Source organism: Crocuta crocuta, unplaced genomic scaffold, assembly GCF_008692635.1.
Source record: "Crocuta crocuta isolate KB4526 unplaced genomic scaffold, BGI_CrCroc_1.0 scaffold118, whole genome shotgun sequence".
Lineage (NCBI taxonomy): Eukaryota > Metazoa > Chordata > Mammalia > Carnivora > Hyaenidae > Crocuta > Crocuta crocuta.
The window spans coordinates 10734538-10747196 of NW_027551558.1; the positions used below are offsets into that span (position 1 = coordinate 10734538).

At 42.1% G+C, this 12659-nt stretch overlaps 1 pseudogene; it reads left to right on the forward strand.

The window, feature by feature from the left end:
* The first annotated feature begins 11027 nt into the window (after positions 1–11027).
* On the forward strand, positions 11028–11927 carry LOC144219247 (interferon-stimulated 20 kDa exonuclease-like 2 pseudogene; annotated as a pseudogene).
* The last annotated feature ends 732 nt before the right edge of the window (positions 11928–12659 follow it).

Below are 12659 nucleotides of genomic sequence, written 5' to 3' on the forward strand. Positions count from 1 at the left end.
CCTTGAGCACTAAGGCTGCCAAGTTTAATTCTTGCTTTTCCAAAGAACTGGTGTAAATATTCTAGGAAGTAATATACCAAAAATTTGGAAAGATAGTAGATAATTTCTTTTAGGGAAAGCCATGGAAACGTCCCTTTCATGTTTTGATCTCTGGGTAATTCCGTAATATATATAGTACATACAATAGCAGATTTCTTTAGTGCATGGCATGGATTGATTGAAGTCTTGCATAATTCTGAGAATGAATGATAAAAGGGGTTTATGGCCATCTCATCCATGTAGTAGTTATTACTAGAGCATGTTTGGAGTGTACTAAGATACACCTTTAAGACAAAATTGGAATTGGTTAGAATTAGGTTAGTTCCATACCACACATTTCCAGGTCGTTGGGCATAATCTCAGTTATATAAATAAAACCGTAAGTTAAATGCATCTGGAAGATTGGCTGTGTAAAATTGTCTTTGAAAAGGAATTCCTTTCTAATAACCCATATTTGTATTGTATATGTGATTTTTTTAGGGCTTTTTGCTTTTTCAGGGTGCAGCACACATGAACATAGCAGGTAGGACAGAACAGTCCCTATTACGGTGTAAAAGTGTACGCTCTATACTAGTGAAGTTTCTTTCACCAAGAAAACTATACGAAGCTGATTGCTTTAACATAGCAGAGGGGGGAGGGGACAAAATAAATTACATCTTCTAGACTCATTGCTCATCAAAAAGCAACACACATTTTACTTGTATCTCAGTAAAAGGAGGGGGAAGCGCGCGCGTGCACACACACACGATTGTCCATTTGAGATATAAAAAAAGTAGTCAAAACATTCTGAATGATTTGTAGTTTTACAGCCTCAAAAGTTGTAACATAGTAGTTCTGAAGGATTGTCATTTGTGTATTCTTCAAAATTAGAGTAGTAAATACCATACCTGGTCAGATCTTTGAGTGTACATTTATAGGATCTCAGAGTTGGAAAAACCATTTAGCAGCCTCTGGCCTGACCCTCCAGGAACCAGAATCTCTTTTGTCCTGGGCTCCAGTGGGCTCATTGGTTCTCTGTTTCTTCCTTTCGTTTGTCTTCTTAGCTCTTGAGACCAAGCATTTAACAGCCGCTACTGTGATCACTCCCAGCACCTACTCTGTTCTGTCCCCAGGTCACACATCATGTGTCATGGCTTCAGTGGTCTTTACCATCCAAGACCCTTTCCTGCAACTGCTCTGGTTTTCTAAGTCTTTCTGAAAGTCCCCAACCCAGAGCTGAACATTCATAAGTAGCAGAGCTCTCCTGTCCTTTGTGCTAGTTAATACTCTTCATCCGTGTGGCACCCAGATGTTGGACTAGCTTTGCTGACACACAGTCGGTACTGTGTGGGTCTTCAGGGGTTAATGATTTCTACTGCTGTTAAGCGTTTTCCCCCACATCCCGCATTTGTATGGTTGGCGTTTTGTTTAATCAACTTTGCAGGACCTACGTCCACTCTCAGTAAGTTTCCTTGTGTTAGATTCATTAACCTTTTGAGAATTTTTTGGATTCATGTAAGATCTCTTTGCTATCTTTTCCTTTCTGATCACTGTGAGCTTTCATATGTAAACCTCATATATTGAATGAAACAAGTCTGAGGCTAATGGCCTCTCGGGGACCTCAGAAACTTCTTTTCGGTAGGATACATTGTATTAACCAACACCTATTAGGTAAGGATGTCGCAATTTACTGATCAGCACGTATCTCTCCAAGGATATTGCGGGATCTTCCATTCCTTGCGGAAGTCCTACATTTGCCAAACATTAGTCAAGTAACTGCCCCCAACAGTTCGTGAAGTCACACCTGTCGATTCACAGTGAATGTTATTCTTTTTCCTGAAGAATGAGAAAATACTGGAAGGATCTATTCTGGGATCTCTCCTGGGATCAATATCAAGTTGCCATCATTTTTTACCTTTCCCCCAAATTGGGATGACCTTTACCCTTTCTGATATTGTGGCTGGTACCCAACTTCACACTTCTCTGTACCTTAAACAGTGGGCCACCCAGAAATATTCTTAGACAGTTCAGTATCATTTTCTTGTTTTCCATCCACATCAGATAGGAAATAAGGTTCTTGTTGGTGCTGTCTCTCGTGTGTAACTCCGCTAACTCGAGTTTTACTTTGACCTTGTGCCTCCGCACACATGCAGATTGCTGGTGGTGTTTTTGCTTATGGTGTTTCTTGTATCATCTGTGGGTTTGTTTGTTTGTTTTTGAAATTCTGAATATGTTAACCTTTCTGTGAAAACTGGTGGTTTCTTGTTTTTGTTTCTTTTGTTATCACACTCTTTTTAGGTACATGTTCCTTTTTCATCCTGTATGTGTGTCTTAAATCAAAAATATTTTTAAAAATAACCCCGATGCTAAAATGGTGTAGCAACAGCCCTGGCTGGCATCTTGCATTTGCTCTGGGAAAGGAGATCAGTGCACATTCTCTCTTTACATTCTTCCTTCCCTGTCTGAAGTCCTCCTGCCATTTAAAAATAAAAATGGGGAAAGGTGGCTCTGGAGGGGTATGCCAGAGGCACTGAGCTGAATGCGGCTGATTGTAAAGGACCAGCATTGACTTTCTAGCCTTGAGCTCAGACTTCTTGGAACCCCCACTCCCCACCCCATGACCACCTCTGTAGCAGAGGGCCTTTTCTCTCTTGTTTTCTTGACTTCCTCCATGACCAGGGCTGCACAAATAGCAAGTAAGAAAGCGATGATGGAAAGGAAGAGAATGGCCCTCATATAGAGAGCTTTGTACATCTCTGCAGATATATGTATTGTGTGTAATGTATAGAGAGAGAGTATTTTTGTGCCCTATGTATGTATGCCAAACTTCAATAAAAATTTATTTAAAAAAAAAGAACCATGGCTGATGCAGTAAATGTCATGTATATTTATATTCATATGAAGTTTTTGTTAATGGAACATATGAAAATAGTTGAATACATGAGGTTGATACGCTTTGGATAGTATGAACTAAAATACAGGCTATGTTTTATGAAAAATTTCACTTTCAGGTTAGTGGGGAGAAAGAGGAGTCTTAAAAAGATAAGCAGCATTTTAGTTAGGGTAAGGTAAGCTGCTGTAACAACAGAAGCAAACCCGTAACGGTTCAAATACTAGAAGCTTTCTTACTTAGGTAAAGACCAGGAAGGTCCAGGTAAGCGTGCTTCTCTCTCCCTTGTGGCGATTCAAGTCCAAGACCTTTTCCATCTCATGGCTACATCATCACCCAGGGCCTGGCTGTCAACCACACCCCTTCAGCGGAAGGGGAAAGGGAGCAAGGAGAAGATTCCCCTACCTTCTTAAAAGTTTCACTAAATTTAAGGAATTGAAATCCTAGAAGACATATTCTCTGACCACAGTGGAATTAACCTACAAAAGGACAACACACGCCTAAGGAATCCGTGTACCAAAGAGTAAGTTACAGGGAAAACTAGATAATATCTCGAACAGAATGACAATGAAAATCACAGCATACCAAAACTTGGGGGCTGCAGCTAATGCAGTGCTTTATGGGAAATCTATAGGTTTAAACACATTAGAAGGAATGTGAGGTCTCTAACTTTGAATGTCCAACTTAAGCAATAACTAGAAGCGCAAGAAAGGATAAGAACAGAAATCAATTAAATACAACACAAAAAACAGAAAAATCACAAGTTGCCTCTGGAAAAGATCAGTAAAATTGAAAACCAGTTTCAAACCAGACTGGGCAGAAAAAAGCCTGTCAGTATGAGAAATGGAAGGGGGAGCATCTCACCGCAGATCCTACAGACCTTTATAAAAAGACATTTTTATGCCTATGGAATTGACGGGAAACATTTGAAAACCAGTGTAACTCAATCCTGGGAGGGAGTTAAAGAAGAAAACCATATCTCATTACATTTATTTTTTTTTATATTTTTATTTATTTCTAGGAGAGAGAGACAGCATGAGCAGGGGAGGGTCAGAGAGAGAGGGAGTCACAGACTGAAACAGGCTCCAGGCTCTGAGCTGGCAGTCAGCACAGAGCCCGACGCAGGGCTCGAACCCACGAACCACGTAATTACATTTAGAAAAAGCATTTGACAAAATTCAGAACCTATTTGTGATAGGAATTTTCAGCAAAGTACAAATAAAAGGCAACTTGCTCAACCTGACAAAGGGGAACTATGTTACCCCTAAATGTAATCTCTTTGATGGTAAAAGACTGATAACTTTTCCTGGAAGACACCAAACAAGGCAAGAATGTCTCTTCTCACTTTTTGTACTCATAGTGGCTGGAATGTTAACCAGTGCAACAAGGTGAGGGAGGAAATTAAAAACATACAAATTGGAAAAAAAAGACCCATAAATTTGTTTATTTGAAGATGACATGATTGTGTAAATAGAAAATGATAAGGGGTCAATTAATAATACAACTAATAAGCTTAGCAAAGTCACGGGATACAAGGTCAATGTACCAGAATATTTCTATTTTCATGTACAGGGAATAAGCTACTGAAAATTGAAATGGGGGCGCCTGTGTGGTTCAGTTGGTTAAGCATCCGACTGTGGCTCAGGTCATGATCTTGCAGTTTGTGAGTTCAAGCCCCACATCGAGTTCTGTCCTGACAGCTCAGAGCCTGGAGCCTGCTTCGGATTCTGGGTCTCCCTCTCTCTCTCTGCCCCACCCCTGCTCATGCTCTGTCTGTCTCTCTCTCAAAAAATAAACATTTGAAACAATATATTAAAAAAATAAACATTGAAACAATTTTTAAAAAGGAAGTTGAAATCAAAAATATTTACCATAGCATCAAAAGACAATGAGGGGCAACCTGGCTGGCTAAGTGAGTGAAGCATGTGACTCTTTATCTCAGGGTTGTGAATTCAAGCTCTACGTTGGGTGTAGAGCATACTTAAAAGCAAACAAGCTAAAACAGAAAAACTACTCTTCAAGAGAAAGTTAAGAAAATGAAAAGGCAAGCCTTAGGCAAAACATAACTGATAAGGGACTCATGGTTAGGATGGACAAATGTTTTAGATGGGTAAAATGTTAAAAAACTGAACAAGCATTTCACCAAGGAAGGTATAATAATGCGAGTAAGCACCAATGCACAAAACTATTAGTCATTAAGAAAATAACTATTGTAATATCACTATTACTCACTAGAGGTAAGTTAAGAAGGCTGGCATTGCCAATTGTCAGCGACAATGTGGAGCAAATGGAAGGCTCACACATTGCCCATGGTAAGTAAAAAAGCCCAAATACTTTAGAAAACAGTTTGGCACATTATTTTAATTATTGTAGCTTTATAGTAATTCCTGCAGTCAGCTAGTATGAATCTTTCAACTTAATCCTCCTTTATCAAAGTTGCCCTGACTATTCTAGTATAAACATTCCAAAAAACCACCTCCCTTATAAACTTAAATATTATATAACCTTAGGGCCCACCAATTCCACCCCTCAGTATTTACCCAAGAGAAGTGAAAACATGTTCACATGGAAAATCTGTACAGGAATGTTTATAAAGAGCTTTCTTTATAACAGTCCAAAATTAGATACACCCCCAAAATTCCATCAGCTGGTATAAAGGGTAAACCGCATGTATACAATGAATGCTATTTCACAGCAAAAAGGAAAAACTACCCATTCACGCAACAACAATGGTGAGTATTATGTTGAATGAAAGAAGACCCAAAGAATACATACGGTAGGAATCAATTTATCTGAAATTCAAGAAAAGGCAGAATTATAGTGAAGACAGATCAGTTGNTGGGTGAATATTATGTTGAATGAAAGAAGACCCAAAGAGTACATACGGTAGGAAATCAATTTATCTGAAATTCAAGAAAAGGCAGAATTATAGTGAAGACAGATCAGTTGTTGCCAGAGGCTGGGGATTGACTGCAGAGGTGGCGGAGGGAGCTTTCCAGAATGATGGAACAGCTCTAGCTCATGACTGTGGTGGCTACGTAACTATCCATATGTCGAATCTCATCAAATTCTACATCTAAAAGTGGTAAGTCTGTATTCATCTGACTAAAGGAAAAATGTGTTAATGTAGAGTTTGGTTAGTGGGTATTTATGGTAAAAGTTTTTTCAAATCTGGGGCGCCTGGGTAGCTCAGTTGGTTAAGCATCCAACTTGAGCTCAGGTCATGATCTCTCAGTTCTTGAGTTCGAGCTGACAGCTGTGCTGACAGCTCAGCCTGGAGCCTGCTTGGGACTCTGCGTCTTTCTCTCTGCCCCGACCCAGTTCACCCTCTGTCTCTGTCTCAAAAATAAGTAAATATTTTTTTTTAAATTGTTTAATTTTTTCCAAATCTGTTTCATAATTTTCATTTTAACATGTTTCAAAAGATATGAACTTGAGATGAAATTCGCTAGGGAAAAATACTCCAGATTTTATGGCCTGAGTTATTTTTCACAGGGGCCCCTCTATGTGACCTGCTTAGGGTAAGTAGCACCAGAGATTTACTATCTAGATTATTTATTTAGTAGTTATATGTACATACGAATGTACTCATCCGGTTAATTACTTTATGGTTTTGTTAAGCAGCTTCTGGGATGAGGATAGGGTTGGAGTGAGGAGGAAGCTTTGCTAACTAATCCATTTATATGGGCTGAATTATATGATATTGATAATATAAACAGATCAAGTCCACTTTATTATATGATCCCATCCACTGCCTCTCCCAACAATCAGGAAGATTTACTAATAGAACTTGAAAACGTTGTAGGAGCATCTGGCTGGCTTGGTCAGTGGAACGTGTGGCTCTTGGCTTCTGGGTGGTGAGTTCGAGTTCTGTATGGGACACAGAGTTTACATTAAAAAATAATAAATACAATGTAAAGGTAATTAAAATCGTATTGACATCCAGCTAAGGAAGATGCCCGTGGCTGATTTTTCTCTTTTTGAGAGCCATGGTTTTGAAAGCTTTGAGACCTGTCCCTTTAGCATGGCGTCCTCCCTAATGCAACATTGCCAGAAACAAAACCCCTTTCATTTACTACTTACAAAAAGTAGAGCCTCCATTGTGATTATGACTTTCACTTTGCGTGAAAGACCATGGATGTGGTCTCTTTCTCCCGGCTCTTCCGTCATGGCAAACGGCCACAGATACACAAATGAATGAAAGCAGCTGTGTTTTAATAAAACTCTATTTACAAAAACGCGTACTGGGCTGGGTTTGACCTGGGACAAAATTTGCTGGCCCTGGCTGGAGATTATAAACAGCCCCCCAAACAAATTTGCTACTCGTTATGGCAAAATGTTTGTAGTCAAATAATCGAGGTACTTCTATGAAGAAAACTGATACTGGACATTAACAGTGGGGTTAAGGAAATACTCCCACAAAATGTGGTCGTTTGGCGTATTGCATAATTAAAGCTGGAGGGATTTGAGAAATGGCATGTTCAGGAAGAACTTTCTGACCTTCCTCTGAAGCAGGTCATAAGTCTCTCCTTTGACAGGGTGCCTGGCTGGTTCAGGCCGTAGAGCACTCAACTCTTGATCTTAGGTTCGTGAGTTCAAGCCCCATGTTGGGAGTAGAGATTACTTAAAAGGTAGAATAAAACCCTCTNATCTGAATAAATTTTAGCTTTGCTAGATTTTCTGCTGCTTACGATACACTTCCCTTATGCCCTTTGTCCTATCATGTCTTTCCATGACCTTCTGCTCTTCATCAGAGCAAGCGTAAAAACACTCAGATTATTTTTCTTCCCTTACATAGTGAAGTGTTCATCAGGGAGGCTCCAGATCCAGATATGCATGCCCTTGGACTCTGTATGAGCAACTGGTGTACAAAAATCTCTAGAAAATATGAAGATATTTATCCAAATTGGTTTACAAAATATTTCAAGTATTTGATTACAACTTTGCTTGGGAAAGTGTACTTTAGTAGGTATTACTTTTGCTTTGTTTACCCTTCCAGAAGATTGTATTTTTTAATATTTTTCAAGTAACAAAAGATGGTCGTTAGTTTTGTGAAAACATTCCAGCAAACCAAATTCACTCCTGTTGAAGATTTAGTCCCAACATTTCTCTTTCTTGGTTGTGAGTAGTACATGAGGACATGACCAATGTCTCTGACTGATCCTTACGCAATTTGTGTGCTCCCTATAGTCAGATCAAGTCTTAAAGCAGAGTAACTAGGTAAGAACTTCCAAATGATCGGGGATGTTCAAGTAAAGTTGCCATCATTCAATAGAATTTATTTACTTTTTTTTTTTTTCCTGAGAGAAAGAGAGACAGAGTGTGAGTAGGGGAAGGGCAGAGAGAGAGAGGGAGACAGAATCTGAAGCAGGCTTCAGGCTCTGAGCTGTCAGCATAGAACCCATGAACTGTGAGATCATGACCTGAGCTGAAGTCAGCTGCTTAACTGAGCTACCCAGGCGCTCCATTCAATAGAATTTAATAGAGCTAAGAGTTCTTGCCCTCAGGGTCTTATCATCCAAATTAAACAAATATGTTTTAATAAGTGGAAATAGACCAAAGGAAAAAAAAAAAAAGAGATGATGGTAGATATTATTAGATTCTATTGCTTCTAGCTCTTCCTATGCAGTGTTTGCTATCAAAAAGAACTAATTTTGGGGTTCCTGTCTGGCTCAGTTGGTGGAGCACGCGAGTCTTGATCTCAGGGTCGTGAGTTTAAGCCCCATGTTGGGTGTGGAGCTCACTCTAAAGAAAAAATAAGGGCACCTGGATGGGTCAGTCGGTTGGTTAGGTGTCTGAGTTCTGCTCAGGTCATGATCTCAGTGTTCATGAGGCCAAGCCCCGCATCGGACTCTGTACACAGTCCTCTGCTGTCAGCACAGAGCCACCTTCAAGGCCTCTGTCCCCTTCTCTCTCTCTGCCCCTCCCCCAGTCACACTCTCTCTCTCAAAAATAAAACATAAAAAAAAATCCTAATATTTCTTTCTTATTTAGTGAGAGAAATTTCTAACTGCCTCTTGGGATAATTGAGGTTAGAGAAATTACCCGCAAGCAGACTATTCTTGTTTTGCAAAGAATAATTTGAGATGTTCCTTTTAGTTCTATAAATGTAGTGAGTAGACTCCATTGTTCTGATACTTAATGTCTAATAGTAATTGTTATTATTATAATTATAATGTGAACCCTAACTTTTATCAATGACATAGGACTCACTATGCAAAGCTCTTTGTTGGAAAGGAAGCTGACCAATGTTTACAAGAGGAGCCTCTTAACCCTGGTAGGTAGTTTATATGTGCTATTTAATTTTAATTTTTATTTACTTTTAAGTACTTTTTAAACATTTTTTTAACGTTTTATTTTATTTTTGTGTGAGATACAGAGTGCCAGCGGGTAGGGGCAGAGAGAGAGGGAGACACAGAATCTGAAACAGGCTCCAGGCTCTGAGCTGTCAGCACAGAGCCCGATGCGGGGCTCGAACTCACGGTCTGTGAGATCATGACTTCTGAGATTCCAACTGACGTCTCTTTGGTCCAAGACTTTGCCATTTCACTATGCTGAGTGGAGGTGAACAAGAACAGTGGAGAGCACTGGCTATGCCAGTAAAGCAGGTGACAATGAGCAAGTCACATGGTTATGAGAATCTTAGTTGCATCGCCTATAAACAGAAGGGATTACAGAATCAATGCTTCCGTCAAACTAGAACTTGAGTCAAAGTTTGCATTTGTCACAAAATTAGAAAACACAGGTGTAGCGTAGTTTTCCCTTAAAAGCTACAATTTAGCCCAGTTAAAGAATTATCCTTTGATCTAAGATTTATGTTCTTCCTATATGTTTTGGCATCACAATGTCCTTCATATAATGAGATATTAGGAGTAACTAGTTTTCAGTCTCTTTATTGAACAAAGTGAAATGTTGGTACTGCTTTTTTGGTCCCCTTCCCCCTTTGTTTTTGGAATTTTCTTTTGCCTGTAAAGTCCCAAAGTTTGGGGATGTTCTAGTTATACAGACTATCAAGTCGAATATTTATTGTTAGGGCTACAGAGTAATTTTTTTCCTGGAAATAATTTTTTGAGTTTGAAAAACTCTGATCTATACATAAAGTCTGTTGTAGAAAGAAGGCTAAAACTGCAGGGGCACCTGGGTGGCTCAGTCACATACGTGCACGACTCTTGATTTTGGCTCAGGTCATGATCTTAAGGCTCGTGGGTTTGAGCCCCTCGTAAGGTTCCACACTGATGGTGTGGAGCCCACTTGGGATTCTCTCTCCTCTCTCTCTGCCCCTCCCCTACTTGCTCCCTCACTCAAATAAATAAACTTAAAAAAGAAAAAGGAAAGCTAAAACTTCAGACAGAACAAAGACTGAGCATAGCATTCTGTCACACAGAGGGCCACTTAAAGGAATTAGGGGTGGGACACCTGGGTGGCTCAGTCGGTTGAGTGTCAAAGTGTTGCTCAGGTCATGATCTTGCTGTCCGTGAGTTCAAGCCCCACATCGGAATCTGTGCTCACAGAGAGGCTGTGGATTCTGTGTCTCCCTCCCTCTCTGCCCCTCTCCCCCAGTGTTCTGTCTTTGTCTCTCAAAAATGAATAAACGTTTAAAAATTTTTTCTTTGGCGCTTCTGCTCTTAGCAGAGCATGAGACACGTGTGGAGGGTTCCCCCGCCTGGAGCCGCACAGGGATGCCTGGGTAATCCAGAGGGCTCACCTGTTCTGGCTTTCCAGACACAGAGTTCAAGCTGGTTGGTCCTACAGCCCACTCCAGGTGCGAATGAGACTGAGAGAGGGGGAGTGACCTTCTCAAGCCCCTACAGCTGGTGAATTGTGGGGCCGTGCTAGAACCCAAGATTCCTGGCGCAGACCGTCACCCTGACATCATTTCACGTTACAGATTCATTCCCAATCTTGGTGGTCATTCTGATGCCTTCCCAATCTTAAATCCTCTGGAGATGGGCCTTACTGTTTCCTGGGCCTCTGGGCTCCATTGTCAGGATTAGTCTTTTCCCCAGGACGTAACAGATCCCCAGACGTCAGCCTGTGGATTCAGCAGAGGTTGAGTCCTCTATCTTCCTGTCTTTAGTAAGCCACTCCTCCCAACTGCTCTCCCACCATCCCTGTCCTCATGTCTACCTTACTCCTCAGTTCGGATCTTAGTGAACCTCCCCCCAAAAAGACATTAGAGGGGAAGGCCAAGCACTGGAAGTTTGTCAAGAAGAGGCGGCTCTTGGAACGAGAGGCTTTCTGAATAAGAAGAACCAGCAGCCCCGCGAGGTGCCTAAATTGTACTCAGAACCTCCAAAGAAAAGGGAAACCCCCCACGGCGGATGGCACTTGGAAGGGGTCTCCCCTTCCAAAGAAGACCACTGCCTCCAGCAGAGGAGCAGAGTGGTCCCTGGATGGGAAAGCTGCGGTGCCTTGGCTGACCCCTGCCCCTTCACGGAAGGGTGGGTCTGTTGTGGCTTAAGTAGATTTGCTGGGGGAGGACCAGAGTGCTCTTCCAAAAACTGGGAGCCACCCAGCTCGCCCCCAGAAGAAGGGTCCCCAGAAGAACCCTGCTCAGAGAAATGCCCTGAAGAACACCCAATTTCATTTAGAGCGTAAATGCTCTGAAGCATCCCAGAAGATGCCAGGGAAAATGGTGGCAATTGACTGAGAGATGGTGGGCACAGGACCCAAGGGGCACATCAGTTCCTTGGCTCGATATAGCATCATCAGCTACCACAGAGCTGTGCTTTATGATGAGTACATCCCCCCCCCCACCTTCCCAATTGTGGACTACCAGACCAGATGGAGTGGCATCCGGAAGCAGCACATGGTGAATGCCATGAATGCCACCCTTCGAGGTCTGAGTCCCTCACCCATGACACCTCCCACATCCCGCCCCTCAACCCGAAGACCAAGTGCCCGGAGAATGCCACTTGCCCTGAAGCGTCTCACCAAGAAGCTCCTGAACTGGGCCATCCAGGTTGGGAAACGTGGACATTCCTCTGAGGAAGATGCTCGGGCCACCATGGAGCTGTAGTGCCCAGCGCTGCCCCATGACCCATATGAGCCACCTCAGCCCTGCAGGCCTTGGCCCCCTGTCGTGTGGTCCAGGCATCACAGCACGGGCCTCTCCCGGGAGGTGGTTAGAAATGCAGAAGCACGGGCTCCACCCAGAACCCACTGAATCAGAAGCTGCATTTTAACAAGATCTACAGGAGATTTGTACACAGAGCCTTGCCCAAGATGATCCCCAGGCTCCTTTCCCAACAAGATTCTGAACGTTGGCCATTGGCAACGCCCTGGCCTGCTCACTGTGGTAACAGGTGCAGCACTCAGTCATCAGAGTGGGAAGGCCAAAGAAAATCATGGGCTAAAATAACTGAAGCGATAAGGACGCGTGTACAAATGAGCAACACAGATGGTTCTGGGAGGGCGAGATGAGCGCCCACTGGAGTCATATTGGTGGTGGGGAAGGCGGATAGAGCAAGGACTCAGGAGAGGTGGGGACAAATGTCCAGAAGGAGGGGGCATAGTCTGCGGCCAGGGAATGGTGAACCTCACTGATTGACTGTAGCAGAAGGTCTGACTAGGAGATATTAAGAGAGAAGTAAGATTAGAATGTAGGGTTGGCATAGACTGAAGCTCAGACTTCAGGCCAAGGTATTTGGACTTTGTCCTCTTTATAGTGAGAAGCCGCCGAAGGCTATAGAGTTTCAATACAAGTGTTATTGAGAAGGTCAGTGGTCTGACAGATTGCACTATGTCAGTG